Raw genomic sequence first — 12,683 nt, 5'->3', positions numbered from 1 at the left:
TGTGCTTGTGTCAACAAAACCTTCAATTACAATACCATTTATTCATATTTTTAGGTTTGGTCTTTGATCATTTATAGAACTTTCCCAAAAGACTTCTGTTTTGTCTATCCTGATAATTTTGTCTTGTCTGCTGAAGCTGTTCTGTCATTCACAGCAGTATGGGTTTTATCAATAGGCCTTAAGTCTTTTAGTTGCTCTTTCGATAAATTTCTCCAATGTTGTCAGGAAATGATTGAACCAGATTTGATATTGGGGTCTGCAAGTGGTCCCCTAAAGTATTTCCCAATAGCAAAGGGTTACTTTGCCTGTCCCTTATTGATCTGCATTCATTAGTCCAGTGCCAGCCTTTGATACCTTCTGGGTACTCCAAACTACTTGGACTTTCTCTATTGATTATCTCTAGAAGAGGAATTTTTTCTTGTAATGATTTTCCTACAGTTGCTTTTTAGATGACCTTTCTTACCACAGTTAAAACATCTGCCTTTTCTATTTTTTATAATATTTCTAGAAATCACTTCTCTTATCAAAGAAGCATTGTAAGTATGAGATCCAATATCTGCTGTATTTCCATTTATCTGTGGGTACTGACCTTGCATTTAAAGGCCTAATCACCCTCTTTCATTATAAAATTACCATACTCAAAAGCCAACTATTCAATTAATATTTGTCTACATATTGGATCTAATACTACTCTTGGAAAAAAAGTGGAGTCTTCTTTTAGGCCTTGTACAGTTTTAGTAAATGTCTCATTCTCCTTTCCTCATTCAAAGCAGCTACACAATATAGGGTCAAAGTGTAATCAACAAATCCAAAATGTCTTTGGAAATCCATATACTGACCTTCACCAAGAAAGTGCTCTTGGGAAATACCAATACCTCTAACCTTATTTTGTTTTTCTGTGGCCCTGGAAAACATTCCACCATGTTTTCCATTGTAACTGATGACCAGTTTCCAATACTGCTGCAACTAAATATTTCCTGTCTTGGGGGTTTAATTTTGTCATAAGTTGCCCATGAGTTTACCATGTCCTTCACATATGGTGAAAGCTTACTATATGAAACAAACTTTCCTTAAATCTCCCCATATCTAACATTTCTAAGGGATTTCACTTAAGTTCCACATAGCCTTGGGGGTGCCTATCATGTGGTGGTCATTCTTGTATGGTAACTGGATAAACAAAATTTGGTTTTCTAATAAGTCCAGGCCTCTCTTCTTTAGTTTCATCAAGGAATCGGGTTGTGGGATCTGACCTAATTTCCTCTGTGTGTGAATATTTTTCATAATTTCATTAGTAGGTCTTTCTACAATTTGTGTCTTAGCAATAGTTACTCTTTCTAAGGCTTGTATCTTATCTGTCAATTTCTCATAGTTGCCACAGTCCAAAAAAAAAACTTTTTCAAAGATAAATTATGAGTTAACAAACTGATAATTATTACAATTTACATTATGTCAGTCCCAGGTAAGTTATCTCTCATTTATTTCTTTTTTCCAAATTCAGGCCATCAATTGTAGACAAACAGAGGGGCCTAATTACCTTCACTGTACTAATATTCCCCATTTTTAATGTGGGAAACATCTGGTGACTTTCCAGTCTGTCTACACGATTGACAGTGAAGACAACAGAGCTATACTGGCACAGTCAGGTACAGTGGCAGTGTTCAGGAGTGATAGAGGAAGGTGTGGTGGGTGGAACTGGCAGCTGGGTTAGTGTGGTGTGGTAGTCAGCTGCTGTTATGTCCTGGACAGGCTCAGGGTACCTATAGACACTCACACACAACTGAGGGCTGAGGGCATGGGCTAGGGTGGGTGGCAAGAACAGGAGCGGCAGAAGCATGAGCAAGTGCAGGCAGGTGTCAAGGGAGCTGAGGTGGCACAAAGGTCCCCCTGGGAGTGGATCCAAAGAAAGCCCATAACATGCAGGGAAGGGGAGCAATGAGCCTCCTGAGAGACCTACACAGAAAAGGCAGAAGCCAGCTAAGAGATCTACATCGTGATCTGCAGGTATCGGAAGGAGACTACCTCACTAGACTTATATTGAGCATATAAGACCTCAAAGCCTTTAGCCACAGTGAAACACTTCCTACAAGGCCTACCTACTTCAATAATTCTACACCTCTTAATGGGCGGAGAACTCAAACACATGAGTCCATTGTAGCTATTCCTATTCAAACTACAACTTGTTTTGAGGAAACGTCCTTTTCTCTTGGACCAATTTATATTCTGTATGCTTCTTGTACCTTTATTGGAATTACCATGTTTATGTTAGGAATTTTTCCTTTTTTGGATTTGTTGAAAATGTTTTCTGAGAAATTGGCCTAGCTTACTTCCCCTTTTTCTGTTTTCATTATTCTTAGGTTTATTTTATTTTATTTTATTGGTCCAGATACCTTACATGTTATCTATCATGATATTTTTTTGGTTCAACATTATTTTGATCCATGTGTCTATGGCTTCTTTAATGTCTTCAAGTCTGAGATTGTTCTCTTCTATCTTCTATAGCCTGTCCTTGATGCGAGCTTTGTAATCCCTGTTCACTTACCTGGATTTTCAATTTCAAGAATTCCCTCGTTTTATGTTTTCCTTGTTTCATCTATTTGCATTTACAAGTCTTAAACATTTTTATTAGTTTACTTCAACTGATTTTTTTCTTCGTTTTCTCATCTTTCATTGTTCATTGTCTTCCATTTTTTTTTTCTTTTGTGTGTGTGTTTGTTTGTCTTGATTTTGTTAAGGAATTTGATAATTTCCTCTTTTAAAAGCTTTATTGTCTTCATAATTTGGTTTTAAGCTATTTTGGAATTTTCAGGGCTTCCTGTAGTAGGATATCTGGACTCTGGTGGTAACATATTTTCCTGGCTTTGTTTGATTATGGTCTAATGGTGTTGTCTAGAGTATGGAATGATTGTAGGTTTAGGTGTTGATTTCTGAGTTTGTCTTTGTTGGATGGATAACTAGTTCCATAATTTCTGTTTGCTCTCTGGTCTTCCAGTCTGTGTAATAAACTTCTAGCAGCCAATGTAGTCTCTGGTTCAGCAGGCAATCATACCTGAGTCAGGGGATAGACTTCTGGTAGTTACCATGGCCTTTGATCAGTCAGGGGGTCTCTGCAGAATTGGGGTTAGAACTAAGTGATAATAAAGTTATCTGTAATTGGGCTAGTTTTCAGGGAGCACTGAAAGAGTGGAGGAGGTCTAGTGGTCAATGTGATCCAAGGTGTCTCCACTTGAGTTTGTTTACTTGTCCTTTTGGCTAGCATGGCCTGCACTTGTGCATGGGATGTTTTCCAGAGTTGGGGTTGGATGCATGACAATGGGGGCATGTGGCAGATGCAAGAAGGGGTTGCAGTGGATTGGCATTTTGGAAATTGAACATGGGAAATTGGAGATTTACCCAATCAGGCTAGCAGGCTACCTGTTCTTCTGGTTGGTATGATGTGCACCTCCATGGTGTATTGTACTGAAAAGTATCTATTTTCAATAAATAAATAATAAGCATATGAATGAAAAAGTAAAGCTAGAAAACTTTTTGTTGAACTCCAGGTCTAAAATACAAACACATTTTTTTTTAAGTTACCGTCTAGCAAAGGTAACATCCCTGTCAAGGAAACTGATGTTCTTAATGTTCAACAGAGCTAAAAATCCATGCGCTCACAAAGTTGACTGCTTGAGTAAACTTACTTTATGTCTCAATATTTACCAGTTTATTTAACAATGTCCAGGGCTTACAAGAGCTAAGGTATGTAAAATGAATTTTATTTCCAGAAATATACTTTTGTTGGAAAAATATTTCAGGTTAGAGCTACAACCTATTAGAAGAATGTCAATAGGTTGTGTAAGGAAAAATCCCAGAAAAAGGTTTATCAGCAAATGACCAGCGCAGCTGCGATCCATCAGAGGCAGATCATAGGCTTGTAAATCAATGCAGTCCAGCAAACTAATCTACATGGATTTGTGATTAGTGAGAATTCTTATTAAACTTTCCTTGTAACTCAGTAAAAAAATTATAATGTCCCAAATATTTTAAAATTTCAAAGGTTGTCTTATTTAAAACAGAAAAATTACTATTCTAGGCTGCTATATGTGTACTTTAAGCCACTAAAATGTAAGAGTGACAGCTTTGTATCAATTATTTTTTGATAATTTGCTATTCTTTCAGCAATGAATTATCTTAAAATGAGCATGATAAGATCCAAGCTCACTCAGATCCTAGCTTTTCAGATACGACATGAGAACTCACATCCTAGCTTCTTAGATATCTCAGGATCATCTAAAACACTGACTCAAGTCAAGAAATGTCCATTAGAACAGTGCTAGGTACAACACTGAAAATTCTAGGGGCTCTTCCTTTAGCATGAGAGAAAGAGCTATTAGCTTTTTGCAGAGAAGCTAGGTAAGAAGCTTTTGTTTTGTGGCAAGGCATTAAGAATATGATGGTTGTTTTGGGTGAAGTACCCTGGTACAGTTACATTTCCTAAATTGCAAGCCTTCGTTGACCTCAGTTCTTTGCATGACCCTAAATGTGAACCTTGCATATGAAGTTTTCTGTTGTATTAATTAGTTTTACATACTTAAGCAAAATATGCAAATTTATGCTGATCAAGTTTCCCTTTTCATGTAAAGTAATGTAAATATTCGTGTCCTAGATTTCTTGAATTGAATATAGTTTCAAAAGTGTGTTTTTAAATGAGGAGTGACTTTCACTTTGGTGTTTCAATGGTTGTGAGACAACAACAACAAAAGGAGAGAGAGACAGAGAATCACCTGGATGTTTTTTAGTAACACCACAATGATTAATTCTAAGCCGTTCAAGTAACTTTCTTTAGAGACATTTTCCAATCGAAATTTATTCTATTTTAGCCTAGAATTAAATGTTGGCTTTATTAATGGATTTTTAAATATGCTTTTAATTGAATTGGAATTACATTAATTTTCACTTCCCTTCCTCCTTTTCCTTGTTCCAGCCCCCTGCAACTACTTTTCCTCATTCTCAACCCTCCCCCACTCTCAATTTGATAACCTTTTTATTTTATTATTATTATTAAATACATGCATATACCTATATGAATATACATATATGTATGTACACATATATAAAGGAATATTCTTTCTGAGTCCATATCTATTGTGTGTGTGTATGTGGCTTCAGGGTCGACTGCCATGTTTTGAATAAACAGTAAGTGTTACCCGTAGAATAATCAATAAGTGGGCCCTCAGCACTCATTAGCTGCCTGTGGCTCTTTGTTAATCCTGCCAGCTAAGTACAAGACCACTACCACAATTTTGAGCCAAATTTGTAGTGAGCTTTAATTAAATACTAGCCTGAATGATAGACTCTGGCCAGGTCCATTCCTGGGTTCTCAGAAAATTGCAATGAGTCATATTTGCAGACACTTAAGGCAAACCCATAAAGCTGTGCATTTCTTATCAGGTGCAAACAGTGGCACCTTACACCTACATGTGATCAATCACATCTTGTACAGTTGGGTCATGAAAATTTGTTTAGGCAAGCAAAATCTTGGCTTGTTATATTCCATAAATAACGGCCTCCAGCATTTCAGGAAGTATCCACCCTTTGGCAAGTGGCTTGTAATTTTGAGGTATTTTTGTTTTAAAGATCTCTTAAGCACAGTAATTAAAATATAAAGCATAGCTTTGGCTTTCCCAGTCTAGGGGTGAGGCCCCTTGATTTGTTTTTTCCTTTCCTTCCAAGTTAATATGCGCATTGATCTTTATTGTTAAAGAACTTTGATAATCCTCCCTGACAGATTTGCTACAAGCAGAAAGAAGATTCTAGGAACTTCAAATTTAACTGAAAGTACAGATACTTAACATTTTCTCATGGTTAACAAGCTCTTGGGTACATTTTGTTTCTTTCCAGGGAGTCAATCTTCATTAGTATATTAAGCAAAGTGTCTTTGTCTATTATGCAAATCTTTTCTAGGAATTAGGAAATTATAATTACTAATGAAATTGAACACTAAATTTTCTCTCGTCTAAGGCTAACTTAGGCTGCTGAACCAGAAGGCTTCTCATATACAATTATTGCTATTATTCAGTCATTTCAACATTTTCATACATTTACTTGTGCTATTAGAGCATGCTTTCTTCTTTACTGTCTCATCCCTGTGAGCAAATCCCAGATGCAAACAACTTAAGGAAGGTTTATTTATTTTGTCTCAACATCACAAGCTCACTGGGCATGGATGTATGATAGGTGCTCACATTCAAATGCAGTTAGTAAAGGAAATGTTGGAGCTCTAATGACTCAACCTTTTCCCTTTCAATCAATCCAGGATGTCAAACCAAGGGATGGAACATGCATGGGATTATACAAAAAGACATCTGGAGGACACAAAAAACAAAAATACATTTCTCATCTCAAAATGAACAATTTTTTTTCATCAAAATATTAGTGACCATAACTCAACAAACAGAGTCAGGATTCAAAAATACCATATTGCACCTTAGAAGTGATTACATGAGATTTTATTAGATTAGAGAACAAAGAAAGTCACATACCAAAATTTTTACCACAACTTACAAAAAAAGCAAGGAGCATTCCCCTATTATCAAGCAATAATACCCTTAGCTTCTGGAATCATAGCAGTTAGTAGGTTGCTCAGAATACAGTGTAATATTTTGGTAATCACAGTATATTGGTAAGATGAGAGAAGGCTTCCAAAGGGACTGAAAATGAGATAATTTGATTCTCATCTGCAATATTGTACATCTCCATAATCTTGAAGTTTAACCATTTGTACATTTAGACTCTTTAACACAGTTGTAGCCCCAAATGACCACAGCCACCATTTTGGAGAACTTTTCAGTTCAGACAGTGATGATTAATCACTGAAATGCCTGATTTACCTGACAGAAAAAAAGCTGCTCTCCATATTATAAAGCCCCTTTCATTTATTCGTGGTTTTTAGATGCTGCTTCGTGTTCTAAGCTTTAAGACTTTTGTGCTCAGGAGTCATTCAGGATGGTTCAGATGTTTCAGCATAAAGATAGTTGAACCAAGCATCACTACAATGTTTTCATGTCTGTACTTATGAATATACCTCTAGGGTTAAACCTTAAAAAAGGAAGTGGAACTATCATTTATTTAATTTAATTTATTATTTTACATATCGATCCCAGTTCCCTCTCCCTCCCTCCTTCCTTCCCTTTTCCCTCTCTGCCCTCTCACATGCACCCTGACCACCATCCCCTCCCATCCCCCCACCCCAATTCCACATGTAGGGCAATGCCATCCAGGTGGGGTCATGTAGATCTGACAGGTCTCTGCTGTCTCTAGGTTAAGGCAGTTATCCCTCCATGGGGGATGCATTCGCAAGGTCCCTTTGTGCACCAGGGATACATCCTGGCTCCACTGTCTGAGGTCCCTTAGACTGCTCAGTCCTTCTGGCTGAGACTCATATTCAGGGGGGTCCATGCTGGTATCCCAGCTATCAGTCAGTCCCATGCTGGTATCCCAGCTATCAGTCTGGGGGCCCGTTAGCTGCTCCTTGTTCAGGTCAGCTCTCTCTATGGGTTTCTGCAACCTGGTCTTGTCCTCTCCATCTGCATCTGGATTCGAGTTCAACTCAGTGTTTAGGTATGGATATTTGCTTCTGTTTCCAACAGGTACTAGATGAAGGCTCCATGGATAAGTTAGTTGTTGCTCTCACTATCTGGGAAGGGCATTTATGGTAGCTTTTCCGCGGTTGTTCAAATTGTTAGTTGGCGGCAGTCTCGCAGGTCTCTAGAACTTTCTTTAGGTTCAGTTTTCTCTTCACACCAATATTGGCTCCCTCTTTTATGTTTTCTCTCTCTTCTGTCTTCTATTCCTACTCTGACTCAATCTTCCTAGTAACATGTGTTTTCCTCCCATCCCCCCTCTTTCTCCTGCTTCTCTCTCCATTCACTGCCCCCCCCACTTCCCCTGTGATCTGGAGTTATGTTCAGGAAGCTGTCTCCTATACCAGTTTGTTCAAGGGTACCTCCTACTTTCTCTTCTAAGAGGATTGGTGTGGCTGGATTGATGTTGAGGTCTTTAATCCATTTGACTTGAGTTTTGTGCATGGCGATAGGCATGGGTCTATCTGCAGTCTTCTACACACCCTCATCCACTTGTGTCAGCACCATTTGTTGAAGATGCTGTCCTAGCCCATAGTATTCTTTCAGCTGTTTTGTTGAAAATCAGGTGTTCATAGGTGTGTGGGTTAATCTATCATTTGTAATTTAATAAAGAAAATATAGTTTAGTAATTGATTTCCAAAGGAGTTTCTGTTTTCTATATTCCCATAGCCTGTGACTTCACTAATAGATATGAAAATAGTGAGTGTAATTTTCCCCAACTCTCCAGTGTCAGAGATCAAAGAAGTAATATTTTTCTGATGCAAGAGTCTAGAATCATTAAAGAAGAAGAAAGTGTTGAAGACAAAACAAACTTTCTAAAAAAATGTGTGAGGTTTTAATAGTTAATATTTTATATTATAAAACATTTTTTGATTTTAAGTTGATGTTTATTTACTTTATTACTTAAATGAGAAACAATCTTATTTTATATATCAACCCCAGTTCCCACTCCCTCCCATTTTCCCATGATTCCACCATCCCCTATCCCATCCCATTTCTGCTCCATAGAAAGTGTGAGGCCTTCTTTGGGGGAACATAAAAGTCTGTCACATCATTTGGGGCAGGACCTAGTGTGCCCCCTTCTTGTATCTAAGCTGAGAAAGTATCTCTGTATGGGTTGTGGCATCCCAATGTCCACTGTTAGTGGTATAAATGCTGTTCCATTACCAGGTGATAGGAGATGTCATTCTGTAAATATGTTTCTCTTATTGGCTATTGAATAGAGCCATATTGGCCAATAGGAAAGGAAGATAAACAGGACAAGGAGACAAGGAGGATTTGGGGATAGGTAGTAAGATTCAAAATGTAGGACTTGAGAGAAAAGTAGTTCCGATCCTCTCTCTCCAGTAAGATACAACACATGGAAATAGTTAGATTGATAGAAATGGGTTAATCTTTAAGATAGAGATAGGCAATAAGAAAGACCAACAGCTTTATATCTAATCCAGCATCTCTGTGTGTTATTTGGGGCTGGCCCGGCTGTGGGACCAGGCCGGTGGGAAAACATGATTGTAACAACCAGGGGCCCCATAGACTGCCCAATCCTCCTAACTAACACTCACATTCAGATGATCTGGGTTGGTCCTGTTTTGGTATCCAAGCTGTCAGTCTCGGTTCATAAGCTCTCCCTTGCTCAGGGCAGCTGTTTCTGTGAGTTTCCCCAGCAAGCTCATTACCCCTTTGCTCATCAGTCCTCCCTCTCTGCAAATGGATTCCAGGAGTTCTGCTCAGTGTTTAGATGTGGGTGTCTGCTTCTGCTTTCTTCAGCTACTGGATGAAGAAGGCTCTATGATGGCATATAAGGTAGCCATCAATATAATTATAGGGGAAGAGCATTTAAAGTAGCCTCTCCACTAACACTTAGATTGTTAGTTGGGGTCATGCTAGTATATCTCTGGACATTCCCCGAGTGCCTAATTTCTCTCTGAACCTATAATGACTCCCGCTATTAAGGCATCTGTTTTCTTACTCTCCTCTGTTCTTCCCCCAATTCAGTCTTCCTGGTCCTTCATGACTCTGACCCTCTTGTCTTCTCCCCTTTTATACATGCCCTCCTATCTTTCTTAATTTGTTTGATACTCATGTACTTCTTAACACATTTTCACTTGTTTGTGTAGTTAGTGTGTGTGTGTGCATGTGTGTGTGTGTGTGTCTGTCTGTCTGTCTGTCTGTCTGTCTATCTGTCTGTGCGTATTCCACAGCACATCTGTAGAGGTCTGAAAACAACTTCAAGATATTGGTTCTCTCCTAGTATGTGAGTGCCATTGATCAAATCTAAATCATCAGGCTTTATGACAAGTGACTCTATCCTCTTACGCACCTTGGTGGTTCCAAACCACGCATTTTGACTTTTTAACTTATTCTTTTTTATAGGAAAACTTGTCTAAGTATTGTGTTAGTCTCATTGGAACTCATAACAAAATACCACAGAGAGCACAGCTCATTTTCTTATGACACTTTGGGATACTAGACAACCTGCCTGAAGCTACTGGAAGATTCACTGTCTGGTGAACAACAACTTCCTGCATGAAACAACATGAAGGTAACTAACTTCTAAGCTGCCTTAGAAAAGGTGACTGTCTCGAGTCACAGAAAGAAATTCTTTGTTCTTACAGCTTCCTTCTGAAACACTATGGAGTTTCAGAAGAATAACTCCTCTAAGCACAGACCCTTCCCATTCTTATATAATGATAATTATCAATGAAATCATGATTTAGTATAAAACAAAAAGGATAATCTTGTATTCTCTTGGACTTCTCAAGTGATGAAAGCCATAAGGACTTCTTGGACAATTTGACAGAACCAGAATAGAAAATTATCAACCAGATCACATCTTGACTGGAACTGCCTCATTATGCACACATGGCTGCTGTCTAGTCTACTGGAGCTTAAAGCTTAAGGCAAAACTAAAAAGATGGCTTTAGGGATCACAGGACTTATTTCTTTTCTTCTGTTCCCAACATGACTACATTGAATGAATGCCCCTACCTAGCTTTCACTATTATTCATCTCGTCACCCACTGTATACAGAGCATGTGTGGCAAAATATAGCCCACTCAAAGCCCAGCTTCTTTCTGGAACTCAGTTTACAAATTTGGCAAACTAAGCTAGATGGACAGATATCATTTTGTTGTCAGCCATTTTCAAGCCTTTATGGAGAAGAAAATTTAAGTGGCCTCTTAAAGTTGCTGGACTCTTTCATTCCAAGTCCCATATTTTCACCTGCCATTAGATGCTTTAAGCCACTACTTGGTAAGAACAAAAATGGATGTTTAGACTCCAAGGGTCCTGAAGTAAGTTGCTTTTTTTGAAAAGAAAATATTTTTTTTTTTATTTTCAAAATCAATACCAGTTCTCTCTCCCTCCCTCCATCCTTCCCACTCTCCCTTCCTCTCATGAAGCCCCCAAAAACCCTCCCATACCATTCCCATTGTAGGTCTCTGGACACTTCTATAGAGTCAGTTTTCTCTTTGGACCTATAATGGCTTCCTCTTTTACGGTCTCTCTCTCTCTCATCTATTCCTCGCCTGACTCAATCTTCCTAGCCCAATATGCTTTCCTTTCTTCCCTTTCTCTTTCTCCTAGCTCCCACTCCACTCACACCCCAACTCCCAGTAAGCTCAGGAGATCTTGTTTCTTTCCCTTCTGTGAGGGAGCTTCTTTGAATATCTTATATTCTTTCTTGTATAGTTTCCCTGGTGGTGTGAATTATAGGCTTGTGATCCTTTGCTCTATGTCTAAAATCCATATAAGAGTGAGTACATACCATGTTCGTCTTTTTTTGACTGGGTTACCTCATTCAGGATGGTTTCTTCAAGTTCCATCCATTTGACTGTGAATTTCAAGATTCCACTTTTTTTTTCCCCCCACAGAGTAGTATTCCATTGTGTAGATGTGCCATATCTTCTTTATTCATTCTTCATTTGAGGGACATTTAGGTTGATTCAAGGTTCTTGCTATTACAAATAATGATGCTATGAACATAGTTGAACAGATGTCTTTGTTGCATGGATGTGAATTATTTGGGTATATGCCTAAGAGAGGAATTGACAGTTCCTGTGGTAGACTGATTCCCATTTTCCTGAGGAACTGCCATATTGATCTCCAAAGTGGCTGTACAAGTTTGCACTCCCACCAGCAGTGGAGTAGTGTTCCCTGTTATCCACATCCTCTCCAACATAAGTTGTCATATAAGTGTTTCTAATTTTAGCCATTCTGGCAGGAGTAAGATGGTATCTCAGAGATGTTTTGATTTGCATTTCCCTGATAGCTAAAGATGTTGAACATTTTCTAAAGTGTCTTTCAGCCTTTTTGATTTCCTGTATTGAGAATTCTCTCTTAAGTTCTGCACCCCATTTTTAATATAGGGTTATTTGGTGTTTTAGTGACTAGTTTCTTGAGTTCTTTGTATATTTTGGAGATCAGCCTTCTGTCAGATGTAGGATTGATGAAGATCTTTTCCCAGTCTGTGGGCTGCCGTTTGGTCTTGTCCACTGTGCCCTTGGCCTTACAGAAGCTTCTCAGTTTGAACATAACTCCAGTTGCACAGCACTGAGATGTACAATTAATAAATGTGACCTCCTGAAGTAAGTTCTTAACAACCTCTCAATCTATCTCCCACCTTCTTTTTTCTCCTCGCTTTCTTCCTTCCTTCCTTCCTTTCTTTCTTTCTTTCTTTCTTTCTTTCTCTCTGTATTTCTCTTTCTTATGATTGTGAATGCTATTTTGGACTGAGTTCATTGTGAATTACTATAGATATAACAATACATTAGCTTTTAATTTTCTTTTTACTTGTTGAGTCTCTCTTTTAGCTACTTTGATATCACCCAGAATAAAGGAATCCAGTTTTTCTATGAATTTCTGTGCTTAAGTATGTCTGTTAACATTTGTGATGATTAGCCTAAGATAGTCTAAGATGATAGTCTAAGAGATCTGATATTTCTATCAACACTATTTGCACAATGCCCTGTTCCCCAAGAAGAAACCTGGGCCACCTTAGGTGACTGGTTTCCTAACAGGAATAGTGAGGGGACATGAACCATGAACCACCAAGTTAGCACAGGT

The sequence above is a fragment of the Phodopus roborovskii genome, unplaced genomic scaffold (assembly GCF_943737965.1).
Source record: "Phodopus roborovskii unplaced genomic scaffold, PHOROB, whole genome shotgun sequence".
NCBI classification, from domain to species: domain Eukaryota; kingdom Metazoa; phylum Chordata; class Mammalia; order Rodentia; family Cricetidae; genus Phodopus; species Phodopus roborovskii.
This window is presented reverse-complemented; position numbering follows the sequence as displayed.